Consider the following 19,160-nt stretch of genomic DNA (forward strand, 5'->3'; position numbering starts at 1 on the left):
CACCCCTCCCCTCCCCTCTCCTCCCCTCCCCTTCTCCTCCCCCTCCCCCTCCTTGTCCTCCCCCTCCCCCTCCTCCCCCTCCTCCTCCTCCTCCTCCTCCTCCTCCTCCTCCTCCTCCTCCTCTTCCACCAGCAGCAGCTCTCTCCTTCCCCCTCCCTCCCTCCCTCCGCGCTCAGAGCTGCGGCTGGAGTGGAGCGCACCGCGTCGCTGCTGCCGCCGCGGGTGCGGAGTGTGGGGAGCCCTCGGCCACAGCCCTCGCCCGCCGCGGAGGGTCCTGCTCCGCGCCGCTGGCCAGGCCGCCCCGTGCCCGGGCCTTTCCGTCCTTGGAGCAGATCTTTGCCCGCCGGGTGCCTTCCCGCAGCGACGGCGACAGCCGGAGCTGAGGTCGCTGTGGTGGCTGTGTCTGTGCCCGGGTAAGTGGTGCCCGGGGCGCAGGGGGGCAGGAGAGGGTGGGCGCAGGAGCGGGTGGGCGGGGGCGGGAGGGCGAGCAGCCCAGCAGGTGGCGCGGCGGCAGGTGGAGGGATCTCTGGTCCCCGCCCAAGGCACCTGCGCCCCACCGCCAGGCCTTCGTGTCCTTGTGGCAACACAGCCGGCCGCGCGTCAACCTCGGGGGCCCGGAGGGCCCATGAGCAGCGCCCCTCACCCCGCACCCTGCGCCCCGCATTCCGCGCGCACGCGCATCTGTGTCTGGGGAACAAGGCCGCTGGGGGCTGCGGGCCAGGGCGCGGAGCTGGCACGGCCAGGGGCGCGGGGCCTGGACTGGGGAGTCCGGCTGGTGCGCACGCAACATCTAGGAGCCTCAAGGCACCCCTTTCCCTCCCTTCCCCCTATGCCCTCACACTGTGTCATCTTCCTTCTCCTCACACATTCCCACACTGTTCCCTGCATGCCCACATAGCTGCCCAGCTGACCCTGCCCCTGGCATGGTCAATGCCACCAGCAAGCGGGCCCAGCCATGCTGGGCCACTCCTTCTCCATCTCTCTGTAAGCAGCTATCTTCCCCTCCTCACCTGTGTGACCTTGGCCAGAGGGCCTCTGCTATTGGAAAAGCTCCGTGTTCTCACGGCTGATAGCTCCACTTATCCCATTCCGGGATTTAAAGCCACTCGTGTGGCATCTCTGTCTGCGAGCTGAGAAGACCTCCTCTCTCTAGGACTGTGTCAGCTCCCTTCTATGGGCCATTGCAGGGCTCACTGGCTGGGCCAGCTTTGGAGAAATAGAACACAGCGTCAAAGTATAGCTTCTGGACAGGACCACCAGGGAGGGGTGGCTCCATGTGGGTTGGGAGGGGATAGAGTGTAAATGGCCCCCTCCCAGTTGTCATCTCAGTGTCTTTGCTGCCTTGCTCACCCACTCCAAGGACAGGGCAGGGATCAGAATTATCTCCATAAAATACTTGAGTATTCCAGAGCTAGAGCAGTGAGTGAAGCTGCTCTCTTTCCCAAATGAGGGTTGAAAGTGGGTCTCTTCCCACTTTCAACTCTGGCCTGTCTGGCTGGGACCCCATACCATCATCTCTCCCTCCACTGTGAGCTTCTTAAAGCAAGGAGTGGCTCTCACACAGCACAGCCGGGCAGAATGGGCACTTGGTGTCTATGTGGCATGTGGATGAATCTGCAGACTTCCTGAGGAGGCTCAAGACCTTTCATACAAGCTTATCCCCATTTTTCAGATGGAATGATTGAAACGTCAAGAGGAGTAGGGGCTTGGGAGTGCCTTTCATGCATGACTGGATGGAGGCCCCTTTGTCTTGAGCAGGAACCAGTCCTGTGGACTTCGGGGCACTTATCCTAACAATCACATGCCAGTCCGTCTTCCTGAGCTCCTCCCACAGCCACATACTTTCAAGCATAACTGTGGACCCCCAAATGAGTTTCACATCAACCACATGTGTGGGCTGCTGTTTCCATCACACTCCCCCTTCATAGACAAGGAAACTAGGGCCACATAGCTCATGAGAGGGCATCTGGGACACAAAGTAGGGCCCAGAGTGCTTCTGAGGCCTAACCCAGGATCCTAGGTTGAAGAGAGTCTGCATCTGAAGATCCAGCCATTTGGAAGGAGCCAGGCACTTGTGGTCCCCTGGTATTGATCGTCGGCTGCTGGCCTGAAAGCGGGGGAGGGCCAAGGGCACAGGCAGTCTTCATTGTATCCACCTGATCCACACCCAGTCCAGCCAGGTGATTTGGGTGGAGGGGCAGGCAGGCTCTGGCACAGAAGGGGGTAAAGGCAGGCAGATGGGAGTGGGGTGGGGTGGGAGGGGCTTGCACAGAACCAAAAGGAGAGGCAGACCTTGGGAAAGGGAGCCCCCAAGTCTGCGAGTGTATGGGGACAGGAGGTCCTACAGTAGGCCTCAGGGGGCAAAGGAAGCTTGTGGGAAGTGTCCTGGGCTCTATTGCTACAAACTCCAGAATGTAGTGCCAGCTCTGTGCCTGATGATTTGTATGACCTTGGCTAAGTCCTTTCCTTCATCCAGGAGTGGGGGTGGGGGTGCACCTCAGCCAACTCGGCACTGACATTTCAGGATTCTGAGCTAGAGCTTCAGAAGTTGAATCATTCCTGACAGCCAGAGCAAGCAGAAGAGGCCAGGCCTGACTCAGGGAGCATTCTTAAGCCCAAGCCAGAGATATAGGCAAGTGTGTGTGGGGGGTGGGGTAGAATCAGCTCCACAGGCCCCTCTGAGCATGGCTTGTACACAAGGGCCCCTTGCTTCCCAAGAGAGAGGAGAAAAGTGCCTGTAGGGCTTTTGAGAGCTGAGCCTGGTTGGAACTCTTGTAGCCAGCTTCTTCTGGCCATTTGTGCCCCACCCCCTCATTGAGCAAGTTGTCAGCATACTTGAACTCCCTTCTGACTTAAAACTGATTCGTCATATATTTCACTGATGGTTGCTGTCTCCATCAGAAGTTGCTAGCATATCAAGGAATGTCAATAATGATCATAATGATAAGGACAGTCACCTTGTTCTTCACAGACAACCCCAGTCACACTTAATTGAAACACTAACTAAATGAAGCAAGTTTACTTATCGTGGCCATTTTGCAGCTTACCAGACTGAGACCTCGCTCAAGGTCACACAGCCAGTGGGTGGGAAAACAAGATGTAGAGCTCAGGCCCCTCGGCTTCTGAGTGTGGCGTGCATGAACCCACCACCTGTTATATCATCTCTACAAGTGTTTGCTGAACTTGGCAGAAAGTATGGTGCACTTGTGTCGACCATCCAATGAACACTGCTGGAGTGACGCTGGGGTTCTTGGGATGAGCCTGTAAGTCAGAAGTTGAGAAACTGCCATTTCTCCCCTCTGAGAGAAAGGTGATCTCTACCCACTACCCACCCAAAACAAAGTGGAAACTGATTTGTTCTTCACTGACCTGTCCATGTGCCCTTTTTAGGGAACCCCTCCAAGGAGCAGTTGATGGATAGAGGACTGGAACAGGACACATAAGTACTATCCTGACCCCCCTGATGCCATCTCTGTGAGAGCGGTTACTACCCTAGAACTTTGCAAGGCTGAACATGACAGGCAGAGACCTAGAGTGCACAGATGCGTCCTCCTTGTCTCCTGTCATTCCCCACTTCTCACTGTGCCTCTCTTCCCCATCCTGGCTGGGCTGGCAGAAGCCAGGCCAATAGTGCCCAGCTGGGAAGTCCTCTCCTGCCTGGGCACCTTCTGTTGGGTGGGCAGTGTTGGAAACGGGCCTAGGAGCCGCCTGGGGAGAAGAGTCTGAGCCACACAGCACCAGGACAAAGACAAAGTTCTTACATGTAAAAGAATTGGGGACTATGCTGAGGAGATCAAGTGGGGGTGGGGGGAAACAAGTCCAAGGTCACATGACTGCATGCGTACAAGAAATGCTCAGAGCCACAGGGCATGGCAGAAACACCTATGCTTAAAGAGTCTTAGGGCTAGCACAAGGAGGTTTCCTAAGATTTGGGTCCAAATGAAAGTTGTGTGGATGGGGTGTCTTTCAATGTCCTTGTAGAGCCTCATGTGAAGGGGTCTTAGGCCTGCTGCTGCTCCTCTGTCCCCAGTGTCCCCCATAAATTGGCAACCACTCTAGTCAAATGAGAAGACTTTCATTAAGACATTGTTTCTAGAGCTACATAGTCTGATTTGGTAGCTACTGGCCACACATGGTGATTGAATTAAAATGAAATTACAAATTCCCTACTTCAGTTGCACTGGCTGCATTTCAAGTGTTCAGTAGCCACCTGTGGCTAGTGGCTACTATACTGGACAGGGTAAGTAGAGAATTTTACACTGCTCTAGAAGGTAGCAAGTTATGGCAGTAATTTGGGCCAACATGGACTCAAGGCCCAACACGAGTTCAAATCCATCCTCAAGCCTACTATTTGTCTGTGGCATACAGCTATACTGGCTAACTGTGACCATGTCCCAGGCCCAGGCTCCTCATAGAGAACCACGTGGGAGAGGGTCCCTCAGAAAGTTATGGGCACTCACAGACATTTGAGGAAGCCTCCTCTGATTAGCTAGGCTCTGATCTGAGCACTTGATTGCTGGGGATGCAAGGTACCAGGCAGGGCTTGCTGCATGGCATTTCAAAATGGATGTGCCTCGTGTCGGCTTCCATCCACAGTCACCACAAAGAGAAAAAGGCAAGTGCACTTCCTTCCCTCCCTGTCCTTTACCAAGTGTTCATTGATGAATGTGTGGCAACCAGACACAAGTACATGGCTAGTTGACGCCAGGAACATGGGTTTCCAGTCACCATTGAGGCCAGACAGCATGTCCCATAGCCAAGGCTCCTAGACTACACACTCTCCTGCTCCGACTGGCCCTGCCTTCCTGGCGGAGCGAGCCAGGCTTAGACTCATAGTCCTAATACCAGCCTTCTTAGTAGCCACAGTCTGCTGCTTCCCACAAAAGATCATGACAAAAGAAACACTCACATCACCACCAAAGAGTCTGTCACATACAACCGCTTGAGAACAACTGTAGACCTGAGTCTTTACACAGACCCTAAAGCCATCCCCTAAGCCTGAATCCCTAAAAGGGAGTGAACAAAGCATGTATGGATACCCAGAGCAGCCTGCCCTCCCCTGGAGGTTCTGGGAGGATTTGCCAACAGGGATAGAGCAGAAACTCTAGGCAAAGAACTGGGCTCCCGAAAAGCTTCCCCACGTGCCCAGACAGTCAGAGTCCAGGGCAGCTATAAGGATTCCATGCCTGACCTCAAGCTCGCCCCTGTGGCCCTCACACACCCAGCTTGGAGTGCAACCCACATCCTGTAATTCCTTGGTCCTGGTTGTCCTGTTAGCCCTGCCAGGTATCCAGTGCACTGTCCGGGCTCAGGGGAGGGCACATAGAGTCAGGCTTGAGAATGGCAGAGGGAGGAGGTCCCAGAAGCTTTCCACATATGGACAAGGCATTGGGATTTTAAGAATGACAGATTTCTTTCTATTTATAAATAATGCTTTGGCTAGGTGCATGATCCAAGTGGTAGAGCACCTGAGCAGCAAGCATGAGCCTATGACTTTAAACCTCAGTACCACCAATGAATAAATAAATGCATTTTTTTAAATCATAAGGCTGAAGCTGGGTGTGGTGGCTCACGCCTGTAATCCTAGATACTCAGGAGGCTGAGATCTGAGGATCAAGGTTCAAAGCCAGCCCGGGCACAAAAGGACCTGAGACTCTTATCTCCAATTAACCTCTTGAAAACGGGAAGTGGGGCTTGGCTCAAGGGTAGGGTGGTAGCCTCGAGTTGAAGAGCTCAGGGACAGCACCCAGGCTGAGTTCAAGCCCCATGACCCACAAAAAATTTATAAGGCTGAGAGTGTGGCCAGAGAGCTGATAGAATGCTTGCCTAGCATGCATGAAACCCTGGGTTGAATTCCTTGTTATCACATATGTAGAAAAAGCTGGAAGTTGAGCTGTGGCTTAAGTGGCAGAGAAAGCGTCAATGACAGTTTCTAGGCCCAGAGTCCAAGCCTCAGGACCGGGAAAAAGAAAAAACTTACAAGTAAAAACAAAGCCAGATGCTAGTGGCTCATACCTATAATCCTAGCTACTGAGAAGCTGGGAGGCTGAAATATGAAGATCATAGTTTATCTGCTATTAACAAACAAAAAGCAGGAAGTGGAGCTGGTAGAGCCTTGGGCAAAAAGAAATGCCAACTATGAGACCTTGAGTTCAAGTTGCAGTACTGAAACAAAGAGAGAGGGATAGAGGGGGGTAGAGAGGGAGAGAGAGAAACGTAAAACAGAGAAGTAAGTCTAGGACTCAGAACCTGCTGTCCTATTACCCAAATGCAAGTCAGTGTTTCCATTTTATTGGACTTACTTCTGTTCTCTTTTCTTTGCATAACTTATTTATTTTCACATTACTGTAATTATACCATGGGCTCAATTGTGTAATCTATTTTTTACTTCGCATAAGCATTTTCTTTATTAATCTAATCCCTTCCTAAATGAACTTTTTTTCAAAATGTCTATGGTTTAATTTGTTAAAGATTATGAAAGCAGTAAGTACTTATGGAAAAAAATAATGAACTTGAGCCATGCAACGAAGAAAACTCCAAATGATCATTCACTCCTTTGACAGGGCAGTCCGTAGTAATTACAATTTTTAATGGCTGAATAGTATTCTCTCAAGAGATTGTAATTCGCTTAATTATTTGGCTATTTTTGGAAATCTCGCCAGCCAGATTTGTTTGCCCCTTATGCATGGGGCTCTGCTGAGTATGTGGGTGCAAGATCCTCCTCTTGTCCTGAGGAGAGGGCCCAGACAGAGGTGTAGTCTGCCAAATTGCTCTCCAAAAGGACTTTCTTAATGAACGGGAGGATTGGCTGCTTTGCAAACTTGCCAGAAGTAGATATTATAATCAAACAACCTACATAAGTATCTAGGTCAGAAAATAGCTACTTTGTTTCTTTAATTCTATTGAGGATGCATATTTTTCCACCTTTGTATCTTTATTTTCTTTTTTAGCTACTTGTTCCTAATATTTATTTACTAAGCTGTTAGTGGCTTGCTTGTGGGTTTGAAGTTTTATACACAAAAATAACAATTTATGATATTTGTGGAAAACAATTTTAGTCTCTGTTGTTTGGGATTTTTATTATTATCTTTCTTGCAAAAGGTAAACAGTTTTTGTCACAATTTTTAAAATTTCTTCTCTTGCTTCTAGACTTATAAAATCTGTTATAGAAACATGAACACTGCGCTCTCTCCCTCCCCTCCCTTCCTCCTGTCCTTACTTCCTTGCTCCCTTCCTCCCTTCTCCATTTTAACATGTTTTTATCTTAGGGGAGGAACAAAAACGCACAATGCCTCTGTGCCTCAAATCATATAAAATAATATTTATCAAAAAAAGATAAATTTTTTTTGTGTGGTACTGAGGATTGATTCCAGGGTGTCCAGCATGCTAAGCAGTATTCTACTGATGAAATATGTCCACAATACTTTTTTTAAATGGAAACATTAACCCTCCTGTGTCAGCCTCCTTTGCAGTTAGGATTGCAGATGTGTACCACCAGATTCTAGGGTCCAGCAAACTCTTCCAATGGCCAGATAGTACATCTATTTTGCTTTGCAGGCCACATGGCTTTTATCTCATGACTCAGCTCTGTGTGAAATTGTGACAGTAGCCTTAAATGATTTGTAAATCGGGCTGGGAGTTTGGCCTAGTGGTAGAGTGCTTGCCTAGCATGCACGAAGACTCGGGTTCGATTCCTCAGTACCAAATACATAGAAAAAACCAGAAGGGGTGCTGTGACTCAAGTGGTAGAGCTCTAGCCTTGAGAAAACTCAAGGACAGTGCTCAGGCCCTGAGTTCAAGACCCATGACTGGAAAAAAATGATTTGTCAATCAACTGATAAGTCTGTGTGACAATAAAGTTTTATTCATAAGTATATGTAACTATTGGATCTGACCCTTGCTGAACCCTGTTTAGTCTAAAAGAAATTTCTTTTCAAGAAATGTGAGGTGTGAAGGAAATGTGTGTTCTTTGTCCATTTCCTTTATCAAACCACTTATTCCATGGCTAATTTATATCAGGCCTACGTTCCTCCATCAAAACAAACAAAACAAACAGTAATTCATTGTCTGGGCATATGTCCATTTGGAGTTAGAAGTTGGTTTCTGTGAAGATGTTATAGGTCCCCTTTCATAGGTTGTGCAGGAAGAGGCATGATTAAGGTCAAAGGCCAATTACTGGGGCTAACTAGGCAGCCCAGGAACAACAGACCCTCCTTATTAGGAAACAGAAAAGCAAAATTGAGGATTGGAGACATGGATTGGGTGGTAGAACACCATCCAATAAGTGAAAACATCAGATATTGAGTTTGAGTTCCGGTCTTGGGCGGGGGGGAGGCGGGACAAAAGCAAAAGTGGCATTGAGGAAGACGTGAGATGATGAAGTTCCTGTTGGGTATTGTCATTGTAGCTGCCATTAAAAGGTGGCAGGATGTTAGTGTCTTTGCTTCTGTGAATGAAGGTGTTTGAAAAAGATACACCACATTTGCTCTTTCTTAAGAATGGAACTTGATCAGTTCCTGGACTGCCCCAACATTCAGCATTCCTTGTAGTCTGGTATTTTCACACAATCCTAAAAAAGCTACGTGGAGAGTGAGGCTCATTGCTGAAGCAGTGTTTGCACAGATGGCTGGCCAGGGGCATGTTGGTGGCATGGAACATGACTGACAGGGGAGGAGCTCCTCCTCCAACTTAGAGCAGGCCTTCGGAAACCACTCATATCCAGAGTACAGTGTGTGGGCTATACCCAGCCCCAGTTCCAGCTCTGGATCACACCTTGGGCCTCACCAGGCACAGGGGACCTTCACTCCTCGTATGGTGTCAACTCCATTTCTCCTGGAAGAATCCAGAAGCAATCACATCATATACTGGCGTGGAGTCACTGGCCTGGGAGGGATGGCTGTGGCTCAGAGGCAGATAGTGTAGGCTCTTAGGTTCCTGGGGTCTCAGCACTCTGTAAACAGGAAGTGAGCTCCTCAAAGGGAGGCTGCACATGTGCAAGAGAGGCCAGAAAGGGATATGGCTAGTGGGTGGGCTGTCTTCAGTGAGCCTTCTACTGCCTCTAGTCTCCATCATAGCTAGCAGCTCCTCTGCCCACAGTGCCATGACCTTTGAAAGCCCAGTTTGGCAACCCCCACAGAAGCCCATCTGGCTATCTGTAGGTGGGACAGGGTGACAGTTAGCTGGGTCCAGGAAGAACCAGGGATCATGGGCCGCCAGCTGTCCCATGGCCCCTGGACCGTGAGGCAGTACCTCGGCATCAAAGGTGGGGCCAGGATGGCACGGTCAGGGTGTGTCTCCAAGAAGAGGAGTAGCAGAACTTTCTCCAGTGGGATTGTCTTCATTTTCCACTGCCCTCCCTGCAACCTTCGCACTCCAAGAGCTCCTCTCCCAGCTGTCAGCCTCCATGGGCCTCAATGAGCTTGTGAGGGCAGGCAGGGGTAACCCAAGGGAGGGGCCGGGCCAGGCTCCTGAAGGGCTGTGGGAATACGTGGAGCTTCACGTTAGTGTGACTGATGTGCCTGATGTGAAGAGGCCTTCCTGCCTCAGTAGGACCCTCACTATCTCCAGGCACACCCTGGCACTGCTGGATTTTCAAATACAAAGCTCTATCCATGTGATTTGGATAGCAGCCAGACTCTTGGTGAACTTCAGGGCCTGACGTCATAGCTGCTTGGGGTTGTCGAGGATGCTGAGCCTTTCAGGTGACCCTCCATGGGCAGTAGCTTCCAAGGTGCCATTTCTTTGGGTCATTGTTGGCGATTGGCTCTTCCTCCGTCACTGCCCTTGGCAGCAGTGAGCATCCGGCCTGGCAGCCTGGAGGAGTGGCACCAATGCTTGCTGTGCTGGGTCACAGAAGGGCACTGAGGCTGATTCCCATCTTTAGTCTGAACTGATCCTTCCTGTCCCCTAAGCATCCTTTCCTTCGGTCTCCCAAGAATACCGCAGACAAAAACTTTTCTAAGCTCATTGTCACCTGGAACTGGGAAAGGATGCTTCGTAGTCCCCTCTCCCTTGTGCTCCCAATCCCCATATGTAACAGTCTTAGTCTCCACATTGGGTTGATTCTCTGGTTGAAAACCATGTGACAAAAGGGTCCCAAAGAAGCCATTTTGCCAGAACCTGGAGACCCTTGACTTGCTCATGATCCTAACCACAATGTGTTCCTGTAAGACTTGAGCGTGTTTCCAGAAACAACCCCTACCCATAGTGCCTGTTCCCCAGGGGCACACATGCCTCATAGTCTCCTTATCTGCTCACCGCTTGTCCTGGCTGGAAGGACTCAGCCTGGGCTTGTGGCCCTCACGGCCTCCAGCTGTCTGTAATTTCCTTAATTACCTGTTTAGGCCTTGGCTATTTCCAGTCCTTGGAGCTGGCTCTGGGATTGGAGGCTGGCAAGGACAGGCACAGCATTAGCCCGGACAGAGCTGGGAGATAGAGTGTCCCTCGTTCTAGCCATGCATTGTCTGTCTACGAAGGGCTGGAAGCCTAGAACTTCAGCTCCCCCCAACCCTGGACCTCTGATAGGAGACCCAGACACTTTTTATACTAGCGACTTAGAGGTTATCCAGGGATGGTCTTAGAGGTTAGCAGGGATGGAGTGCTCCTGTATCTCCTAAGACCTCAGGCCTGTCCAGCCACCTCTATGGCATTGGGTCAGGAGGGGCACAGGGCAGCATATACAGATGGTGTGTGGAGGCGGGGCTCAGGGCTGGCTCAGCTCCCGCTGCAGTGCAGGCTCTGCCCGCACAGCTCGCTCTAATTGGATAATTAGTGTCATTACACTTCCTGCCCATCGGCTTCTCCAGCTCCTGCTCCCTCAATCTCTTCTTTTGCAGCTTTTGCCTTCTGTAACAGAAAACAAATGACTGTCCCCCTCTTTTCATATACAGTCAGGACCCTAGCAACAATACTTCAAGGCCCGAGCGTAGAGAAAGGTCTTCCAACTTGCTTGTAGGGTGAAGCCAGGCAGCCCGTTGAGGTGTACGTGCGTGAGACTACTGACTTGTCCCAAGACATTTTCCTAGGGACTGCAGAGTGATATGGGACCCATGAAGGCTTAAGATGCCCTGTAAAATGGGAGAACATCCTGACAGACACTTGAGTCCTACCCTGATCAAGCAGAATTTGCTAGTCTCACCAGTAGAGCCTATTGTGACCTATGACTTCTGGGGTCTGACAAGTGTCACATGGTGTGACCATGGAGGACAAATGGGGCACCATCAACGGACTCAACACACAGCACTCTTAAGGCTCCCTTCCTAGTCTGCTGGTCAGGTGGCCAGCCTCGTAGGCCTGCCCAGTGCTCCACCCACCTCATGAGGAAGGAAAGGAGAGATTGCACACAGTAAAAAGTGAAGCCCCACAGAGGATTGGGTGACTGATTCTAGTACCAGCAACTGGTACTAGATCTCCTGTGCAGTCACTTGCTTAACCCTTTCTATTGCTTCTATTTGGGCATACATTTTCTTTCTTTCTTTCTTTTCTTTCTTTCTTTTCTTTCTTTCTTTCTTTCTTTCTTTATTTATTTATTTATTGTTCCTTCCTTCTTTGATTCTTTCTTTCTTTGCCATTTTTGGGGCGTGAAGTTAGGATATGAGCACTGTCTCTGAGATTTCTCAAGGCTAGAGCTCTACCACTTGAGCCACAGCACTACTTTTGGCTTTTTCTGTGTATGTGGTACTCAGGAATCAAACCCAGATCTTCATGCATGCAAGGCAAGCACACTACCACCAGGCCACATTCCCGACCCCTTGAGTGTTAATTTTTTGCTGGGGCTTCCTGGGGTGGTCGCTTGGTATGGTAACCATGTAGCATCTTCTAGAGATAAACTACTTGAATTCACATTAACCTCTGTTCCTTGCTGAGTGTGAAGCCTTGAGTAAGCTCCTTAGCCTCTCTGTACCTCAAGTGTTTCTGTTCTGTTGTGGGCATAATTATCCCTTGTCATAGAAGCTTATAGCATAGAACAAATGTGGCAGTTTTTACAAAGCCCTACAGAGGTGTCCAGCCTGATTGCGTTGTTGCTATGATCGCTCTGTCATTTGCTTTTGTTATGGTTCTACTTTCACAGAACGTTTAGGACAATGTCAAATGATTCAAGTGAGAAAGTGAAAGGGAGCCTGGCTTCATGGGGTCCTGGACCAGGGCTGCATTGAGCATGGAGTGCCAAATCCCATTCCCATCTGACTTCCTCAGCCTGTGGGGTGGTCTCTTTAATGGAGATTCAGCACAATAGTGCCTTCAACAAGAATGAAGTGCATTTCTTTCTCACATGAAAGTTGACGTCAGCGCCTAAAGCCAGGATGATAGTTGCTTGGTCCTGAAGGACATTCCCTGCTTTCATGGTGCTCCACATGGACTCCCTGTGCAAGATGGCACAAGGGAGCACTTGTGTCTCCAGTCTTCACATCCCTGTTTTAGGCAGCAGGTAGAAAGAGAGCATGGGAGACCATATTCCTTCCCTCTACAGCCATAACCCTGAAGTTGCACTGATCATAAAATTGACCAGAACATAATTGGAAGAACAACTAGGTGACTATATATTTCAACTGAAATATGATCTAGTCTACCAGAACCTCCTGGAGACTCACTAGCACCTCCCAAAGTCATATTTTGTTAAAAAAGAATTCACCTGTCATGAGGTCAAGCCCAAGTAAGCTGACCATCCCTTGTAAGAATGAGATGGGGTGGCTGCCTGGAAGGACCACACTCTTGCTTCTTGCAGTTTCCAAGTAGGAGAGGATGTAACTCAATGTAGGCACCCTCCTAATATGTTTGATGCACAAGTAAAAGAGAGAATGAGAACGAAATTGGTCCAAGTAGGAGGGATTGAATGGTGGCACTAGTAGTCATTCAACTGATCTGTTCCTCTGTCATCTGTGGGTGCCCACTATATCAAGGCAGGATGACAGTGTTACAGGTCTCAAGGTTGTTGGTATAGGTAGAGCATCCCCAGAAGTATGTGCTTAGGTTTAAATTTCCAATAGGGGGTTTTCCTGAAAGTCCAAATTGCCATGACAGTATGGACACCTGATTTGTCCTGATTTGAGACCATCTAAACCCAGTTCCCTCCATCAGGAGGACAAGGGCTCATGGAGCTCATTAATGTGTATGCTTGGGGGAGGGGTGTGTGTGTGTGTGTGTGTGTGTGTGTGTGTGTGTGTGTTGTAGTAAAAGCCACGTAATTTCAGTGTCGAACCTTTACCGTTTAAGCAGACAAAACAGAGGCATTGAGCAGATTCTCACTGTTATGCAAACCATCAGTGCCATCAATGTCTGTAAGCTCCCGAATGAAACTCTGTCCCCACTAAAAACTATGTCCTGATTCTCCCCAGTACCTGGCATCCACCATCTTCTTTGTGTGGACCTGGCCACTCTAGGGTCCTCCTAGAAGTTGAATCATGAAGCATTTGTCCTTTTGCGCGTGGTTTATTTCACTGAGCATTGTGACCTAACAGGCCATGTTGGAATTCTCTTCCTTTTCATGGCTAATACTTGTGTGGATGGGCACAGGCTACTTTTCCATTCATCCATTTGTAGACATCGGACTGAGTCCTCCTTTTGTGAATGATACTATGGTAAATATGGCTGTACAAACACCAACTTGAATAACAACTTTTAGTTCTTTAAGGGACATAGAAGTACTGAATCTTATGGTAATTCCATGTTTCATTTTCCAGGATCCACTACAGTGTTTTGCATGGTGGCTGTACCATGTAACACTGTATAGTGGGGCTTGTTTTAACTAGAGACTTCCGAACCCTCCCAGACCCTCTGAAATCAATATCAAATTTGTCTAGGCCTGGGGACTGGGGAGCTTGATCAAGGTTCTTTTCGTACCCTTTCTGTGTGGGCAGCTCTGGGTGCAGGACTGCACATTTTTCTACCCACACAGGGTTGTCTTGGGCTGTTCTCATCTTAAGTGCTTGACTATCCATTAGTTTGTTCACCTAGAAGCAGGGGTGGAATTTGGTGTTGTCACCCTGCCACTCCCAGGATTCTAAAGTTGGGATTCCCTGGGTTCTCTAGAGAACCTCCTTGGCTGAATCTTTATTTAGCAGAGACTTCCAGTACCTGGAATCTGTGTATATGTGTCTTTTTCCTTGATGGACATGGCCTCCTGTGGCCACCTGAGCAGTGCCAGGTGCTACCAGAGTGGGGGCAGAGCTTCTGGTAGGTGGGCACATATGTGAGTGCGGTGAGGGTGCCATGACGGTAGTTGACCCTTTGCTGTTATTGTTGTTGTTGTTGTTTTTCCCCAAAGCTGGTCCTAGCTTGAGAGCCACTTAGAGTGTGCACAGATTTTTCCAGGAATGGGGGTGTGGGGGGAAGCCTATCCCTTTAAATCTGTTTTCTCGGTTTTATTTCCTTCTCTTTTCCCATCCTCCTCCCTTCACCAGCACAAGTGGTGGGGCTGTGAGGGACCAAGAGCTGCAGTGACAGCGGCTCTGAAATATTAATGAGGCTGTTCTCTGCCTGGCTCCTTCTCTCCCCCCTCCCTCATTGCATGCAAGGCCTTGTCCTTGGAACCCTTCTTTCACCTCGCAGGTGGTCACTAAGGTGTGTCAAGCAGAGGACAGAGGCCAGGGCACACTTGAAAGAAAGGGGAAATGTGGGAATTGCAGGGCTCAAGAGGACATCCAGGAGGAGGAGGTCCAGCTTTCTATGGGCTCCATCACATGAGACCTAGAAGAAGGCAGAGAAGCTGCCAGTCATAGTCCTCTCCTCCATGTCCTCTTCCCCCATACTCCCCAAATGGGCCCAAGCCCCACCCAGTCCACAGGTCTAGAGCTGAGACACCTACAAAGGAGAGCTGGAATAATGTCCAACTCGGTGGCCTATGTGGGCCTCTACTCTCTCCTCCACTTGCTTGTCCTCTCGCCATTGCATTTGGCTAACCTAATCCCAGGTGCCTGAAAGTGGAGACACATGGGAACTGTGAGTTCGAGGAATCCTCACACTGAATCACACTAATGAGCAATGGACAGCCTGAAAGGAGAGCCCCTACTTGGTGGGTCTGTACACCAAGCCTCCATTTCTTGCCCTCTAGGCTAGACATTCCTTGCCCCAGGCTCTGGCATCAGGACATAGAAAGTAGCCGGCCCAGACACTATCCATTGGACTTGTGTAAAAGGAGTGTTCTGGTCAAGCAGGACCCATGACTCCAGCTCGAGGTTAGCTCAGCAGCACTTGCTTGCTAATATCCCATCATCAGTATGGAGACACGTGCTCACATGCACGTGGCTGTTTCCAGACAATCTGAGGATGACAATATGGTGAATACGAATGTGTTTTTGAGTTCTGACTGAAGGGATGATCGTGTGCTTTTTTCTGCTTTCATTGTCTCCTCTGAAGGTGAGATTGAGCTGGTACTCATCGATCAGGTGGCTTGGGGCATAGAGCCTGGGCCTGCAGGGAGGTTGTTTGAAGTGTTGTCAGAATGTTCCAGTGTGGGCAGCTGTGTGACTCACCTCAGGCAACATGGAATACAGGGCTAGCCAGGTGCAAACACAAGCTTAGTATCTAATGTCTCTGATCTTTCCTGAGACTCAGTTTCCCCTGTGTGATGGTGCGTCTCTGTAAGAGTGCAATGAGGGCTTGTACACAGGCGTTGGTGGACATTGTGACTGTTGGCATCCCACAGGTGTCAATAGATCACAGCTTGTATTGAGAGCAGGGTGACACGAAGGGAACCTGGGAACTGAGGTCCCCTCACCTAGGGAGTTTGCAGCAGCTTCATGGAGGTCAGTCAATGGGCTACTCAGGTCCTCGGGAGATTGTGAGGACATTAAGTTGGAGATGCTGGGTAAGATCTTAATAGATGTGGCCAAAGACAGACCACACAGGGAAGAACGACTCCCGGGAGTTTGGCTAAGGAGACAGAGTCGCTGGAGGCGTCCACACTGGAGGGTGTGAGAGTCTGAGCCCCAATGGGAGAAAAGAGTGCAGAAAACATTTCGGTGTAGAGTATGGACTAAGCTATCTACTTCAACATTACCACAATCACGTGAGATACAACTTGTTGATGAGCACATAGTGGGGGTAAGGTGTGCCAGGGACTCTTTCTCCTGCATAGTGCTGGCCAATTTGTTTCCGGATGGAGAAAATACTGGAAGAAGGTCTGAGTGCCCCTGTGTGCAGGTTCTCAATTCAATTAAGCCAATTAAGGTCTGAAAGATGAAAGAGCATGGAAATGGTACATTCCCTGCCCTTGCAGTGCCTACAGGCCGTCCTCGGCAACCAGCCCAGGCCGGAAACTGTCAGACCTGCAGAACTGATAGAGCCAGTCACTTCTGTTTTTGGTGATTTCAGTGATGGCTGCTGTCCTTATCCAAACTGAGGGAGGCCGCTTGCCAGGCTTACAGGGAACATAGGGGGTAAATATCTGCTCTCTCCAGCAGCCACAGTCACTCCAAGTGGGCCCTGACTTAACTCATGGCTCCTAGCTATGCTGTAGCTGGCTGACTTCACGAAATAGAAAGTTAGAACTCACACCTAGGCCCTGCCCACCTCATCTTCATGCTGTCCAGGACAGTGACTGCCTCCCAAAGCTCTGGGCTCCTCCTTGGTGGGCAGGCCCCCATTTCCTCATTCGTCCAAGTCTCTATCCCCATGCAGTGCTGACCTTCCACTGGTTCAATGGACAAAAGCATAGCTCAGACAACTAATGATCTAGCAAGTGGCAAAGTTGCTCACTACATATTATGTTGCCAGGCAGAGAAATAGGAATGGGCTGAGGGAACATAGATTCTGCAGCAATTACTTTGGGTTGGAAAACTAATTGGTAGGAACTTTCTGGGAAATGGTTCATTGCAATGATGACTAAAAGAATGTGTTACAGAGGGCCGGGAGTGTGGCCTAGTGGTAGAATGCTTGCCTAGCCATTCATGAAGCCCTGGGTTCTATTCCTCAATACCACATGAGCCGACAGAGCCAAACGTGGCGCTGTGGCTCAAGTGGTAGAGCTTTACCCTTGAGAAAGCTGTAAGAAAGTGTCCATGCTCTGAGTTCAGGGTCTAGGACTGATACACAATGAAACAGAATGTGTTAAACGTCAGCAAGTGGAGATGGGAGAAAAGCCACTGTGGTCTGTTAGGGCTCAGAGTTGTGTGGTGGTGGCAGAGTGATTGAGGACTATGAGTAGGGCAGTGTAGGATGTAGTAGACAGGCCAGAGGAAGGAGAAGACCTGGAAGGGGCTTTGGAAGAACTTTGAAGGTGTCTCGCTTTATGGGACTGGGGTATGGAAACAGAAGGCCTGGCAGGAGCTATTGTGGATTGGAGAAAGAGGATGGTGGTGACTCAGAGAAGTGGAGCAGCCAATTACTTGACTCCAGGGAGACCTAGATGGCAGTAGACATGATGGGATTTGCTTGGTGTGGGTGGAAAAGGGGGACACTGTAGTGGGGGGAACCAGCTATGGGGTGAGAAGGCTTGGCCCTAGGGCAGTGGCAGAGGGACAGGAGAACTCCATCTCCAGCAGTCCCTCTGGCTATGGGGAGGGAACACAGCTTGACCTCATCAGAAGTTCTGCCTAGTATCCTCGCTGTGACTCACCACTCATCCAATTGGCCAAAGCAAGACCAGCAGCCCAGTGAGGAGCAGCTCAAGGACCCAGTGTGTCTCTGTCTGGCACATCAACTGTTGCTTAAGTGAGTGTAAGGCCACACGGAGAGTCAGGGGCAAAGTAAGTGGGAAAGGACAGAACTGGCCTACTCAGGTAAGCTGAGGCCACAACCTCCACCAAGTTACCCAGGCTTGAGAAACAATGCCAGAAGCCTTAAGTGTCTGCTCTGAAGGCTAAGAAATTCACTTGGGCCCGTACATCATGCAACAGACCCTTCAGTCCCCCCACAAGCCCACAGCCAGCCAACGCCTCCTCTACTCCTAGAGGATGAAGAGGCTGAAGAGATGAAGGGCTCTAAAGGAACCAAATCCTCCATCTGGCTTCCTTTTCAGAAAGGGCCCCTGTGGAGTCCTTAGGCAGCTCAGCTGGGGACATACAGGTCCCCAGCTAGGGCCCTGGGGGCTGCATACGCAAACTCAGAAGCCTCGCCTACTGAGGGCATCTGAGCCTGGGGCAAGTGCCAGCCACTAGTCTATGAGGGCTGGCGGGGTTTGAGGACCAGTGGCACATTTTCACTGTCTGGTGTCCTTGCACACAGGGTGCCATTGTTAGCAGCCCTGTCTGTCTGGGGCCTAAGAAGCCAATTCCCTGGGGGTGGGTATGTGGGTGTACTGACCTAAGCTAGTGCCTACACACACTAGAGGTGGCAGAGGTGGAGGGGCAGAGCTCAAACCTGACAGCTTCAGTTGCTGTCCGCTGAAAGTACCAGAAGATGGATAGAGCTCAGGTCCGAGAAATGAGGGGAAAAGGTACACCCAGCAGGCAGGTGCACAATCTGAAGCAAAGGTCTTGGGGAAGATGTGAGGCTGGAGAGGAAAAGGACTGCAGATGTCAGTCAAAAGCTACCATCACCGCCTTGAGCTGTCATTTGTCTTGGTCAGCCTCGGTTTTCTGCACTGGCAAAATAAAAAATGACTCACGCCACCACCTCCCAGGTGATGGAGTGCACTATCAGGCACTCGTGGAAGGAGCTGCTTGCCCTGTGAGGCTTCCCATGTGCCCTCTGCTTGCAGCAGGCGATCGAAGTTGACTGTTTGCCTCATATTCAGTTATAAGCACAAGGGCCGCAGCTCTTCTTCCATTACCAGCATGTATTCACTCCTTCTCTCCCTTTCAGTTTCCCCCCCACATGCCCCAGTGTTTCTTAGCTTTCGAGCCTGATCTTATCTCTGTAACTTAGCTACACAGAAAGGGAAGAAGCTTGGTCTTGTTGATGCCCTATCCTCAGCACATAAGGCCAGTGCTAGGTACTTAGTTGGTGCTCAGTAAATATGTGTCAGCTGACCAACTGAAAAGAATGAATGGGAGAGGCTGGAGATCTCAGGAGGCTGAGATCTGAGGATTGCGGTTCAAAGCCAGCCTGGGCACTAAAGTCCATCAAACTCTTATCTCCAGTTAACCATCAGAAAACTGGAAGTGGTGTTGTGGCTCAAGGGGTAGGGTGATAGCCTTGAGCTGAAGAACTCAGGGACAGCGCCCAGGCCCAGAGTTCAAGTCCCACAACCAACAAAAACAAACAAAAAAGAATGAATGAGC

General features: G+C 50.0%; 1 protein-coding gene across 1 annotated transcript in view; it reads left to right on the top strand.

Moving 5' to 3' along the window:
• The first annotated feature begins 210 nt into the window (after window positions 1-210).
• Window positions 211-19,160, top strand: part of Atp2b3 (ATPase plasma membrane Ca2+ transporting 3) — a 74,605-nt gene continuing 55,655 nt past the window's right edge. Inside the window, exon 1 of the mRNA XM_090326405.1 lies at window positions 211-413. The gene's annotated coding sequence lies outside the window, so the exon portion shown is untranslated. The remainder of the gene's footprint in view (window positions 414-19,160) is intronic.

The sequence above is a fragment of the Megascapheus bottae genome, chromosome X (assembly GCF_031878675.1).
Source record: "Megascapheus bottae isolate mThoBot1 chromosome X, mThoBot2.hap1, whole genome shotgun sequence".
NCBI lineage: Eukaryota > Metazoa > Chordata > Mammalia > Rodentia > Geomyidae > Megascapheus > Megascapheus bottae.